Raw genomic sequence first — 2,704 nt, forward strand, 5'->3', positions numbered from 1 at the left:
AATAAAAGAAGACAGAGATACTACCTTGTACTCTATCAGATCATAATGGATTGAAAATAGAAATAAATGACAGAATAGAAAACAGAAATTTCTCCAATACCTGGAGATTAAATAATACACTATTATATGATGAATGGATAACACAAGACATCAGGAGGGAAATAAAAAAATTCTTAGGAGTAAACGAGAACAAAGACACATCATATCAAAATCTCTGGGACACTATGAAAGCAGTACTTAGAGGAAGATTTATTTCATGGGGCGCATTCAACAAAAGAAGTAGAAATCAACAAATAAACGACTTAACACTACAGTTCAAAGCCCTAGAAAAAGAAGAGCAGAACAATACCAAAAGTAGTAGAAGACAGGAAATAGTTAAAATCAGAGCCAAAATCAACGAAATTGAAACAAAAGAAACAATGGAAAAACTAACAAAATAAATAGTTGGTTCTTTGAAAAAATAAACAAAATTGATAAACCCTTAGCCACACTAACAAAGAGAAAGAGGGAGAAAACTCAAATTACTAAAATTCGGAATGACCAAGGAAATATCACAACAGACACGTTTGAAATACAAAATATAATTAGAAGCTATTTTGAAAATCTATACTCCAACAAAACAGAAAACCTCGAAGACATCAACAAATTTCTAGAGACATATGAATTACCTAAACTGAACGAGGAGGACATACACAACTTAAATATACCAATTTCAAGCAATGAAATAGAAGAGGTCATCAAAAGCCTACCAACAAAGAAAAGTCCGGGAACAGATGGGTTCTCAGCCGAGTTCTACAAAACCTTTAAAGAAGAGCTCATTCCAATAGTCCTTAAAGTATCCCATGAAATAGAAGAGGAGGGAACCCTCCCAAACTCATTCTATGAAGCCAATATCACCCTGATACCTAAGCCAGACAGAGACACATGGAGGAAAGAAAATTTCAGACCAATATCCTTAATGAACATCGATGCAAAAATTCTCAACAAAATTTTAGCAAATTGCATACAAAAACATATTAAAAAGATAGTGCACCATGATCAAGTGGGTTTCATCCCAGGGATGCAAGGTTGGTTCAACATCAGGAAATCAATAAAAGTAATTAACCATATCAATAGACTTAAAGTCAAGAATCACATGATTATTTTGATATATGCAGAAAAAGCATTTGATAAAATACAGCATCCATTCATGCTCAAAACACTAGAAAAAATAGGGATAGTGGGAACATTCCTTAACATTGTAAAGGCCATCTACGCTAAGCCCATGACTAATATTATTCTAAGTGGTGAAAAACTGAAAGCATTCCCTCTAAAAACTGGAACAAGGCAGGGATGCCCTCTTTCACCACTTCTATTCAATATCATCCTTGAAACTCTAGCCAGAGCAATTAGACAGACCAAAGAAATTAAAGGGATACGAAGAGGAAAAGAAGAACTCAAACTATCCCTATTTGCTGATGATATGATTATATACTTAGAGGAACCAGGAAATTCCACCAGAAAACTATTAGATCTCATAAGTGAATTCACTAAAGTAGCGGGATATAAGATCAATGCACATAAATCTAAGGCATTTCTATACATGAGCGATGAATCTTCAGAAAGAGAAATTAGGAAAACTACGCCATTCACAATAGCTTTGAAAAAAATAAAGTACTTGGGAATCAATCTCACAAAAGAGGTGAAAGACCTCTACAATGAGAACTACAGAACACTAAAGAAAGAAATTTAAGAAAACCTTAGAAGATGGAAAGATCTCCCATGTTCTTGGATAGGAAGAATTAATATCGTCTAAAATGGCCATATTACCAAAAGTGCTATATAGATTCAATGCAATTCCAATTAAAATCCCAATGATGTACCTTACAGAAATAGAGCAAGCACTTATGAAATTCATCTGGAAGAATAAAAATAGCTAAAGAATAGCTAAAGCAATCCTTGGCAGAAAGAGTGAAGCAGGGGGTATCGCAATACCAGATCTTCAACTCTACTACAAAGCAATAGTAACAAAAATGGCATGGTATTGGTACCAAAATAGACAGGTGGATCAATGGTACAGAATAGAGGACATGGACACAAACCCAAATAAATACAATTTTCTCATACTAGACAAAGGGGCCAAAAATATGCAATGGAGAAAAGATAGCCTCTTCAACAAATGGTGCTGGGAGAATTGGAAATACATATGCAACAGAATGAAACTAAACCCATATCTTTCACCATGCATGAAACTAAACTCAAAATGGATTAAGGATCTCAGAATCAGACCAGAGACCTTGCATCTTATAGAAGAAAAAGTAGGTCCAGAGCTTCAACATGTCGGCTTAGGACCAGACTTCCTCAACAGGACTCCCATAGCACAAGAAATAAAAGCAAGAATTAATAACTGGGATAGATTCAAACTGAAAAGCTTTCTCTCAGCAAAAGAAACTATCAGTAATGCAAAGAAAGAGCCTACAGAGTGGGAGAAAATCTTTGCCAATCATACTTCAGATAGAGCACTAATCTCCAGAGTCTATAAAGTACTCAAAAAACTCTACACCAAGAATGCAAATAATCCAATCGACAAATGGGCTAAGGAAATGAATAGACACTTCACAGAAGAAGATGTACAAGCAATCAACAAACATATGGAAAAATGTTCAACATCTCTAGTAATAAGAGAAATGCAAATCAAAACCACCCTACGATTCCATCTCACCCC

Source organism: Sciurus carolinensis, chromosome 19 (assembly GCF_902686445.1).
Source record: "Sciurus carolinensis chromosome 19, mSciCar1.2, whole genome shotgun sequence".
Taxonomy (NCBI): domain Eukaryota; kingdom Metazoa; phylum Chordata; class Mammalia; order Rodentia; family Sciuridae; genus Sciurus; species Sciurus carolinensis.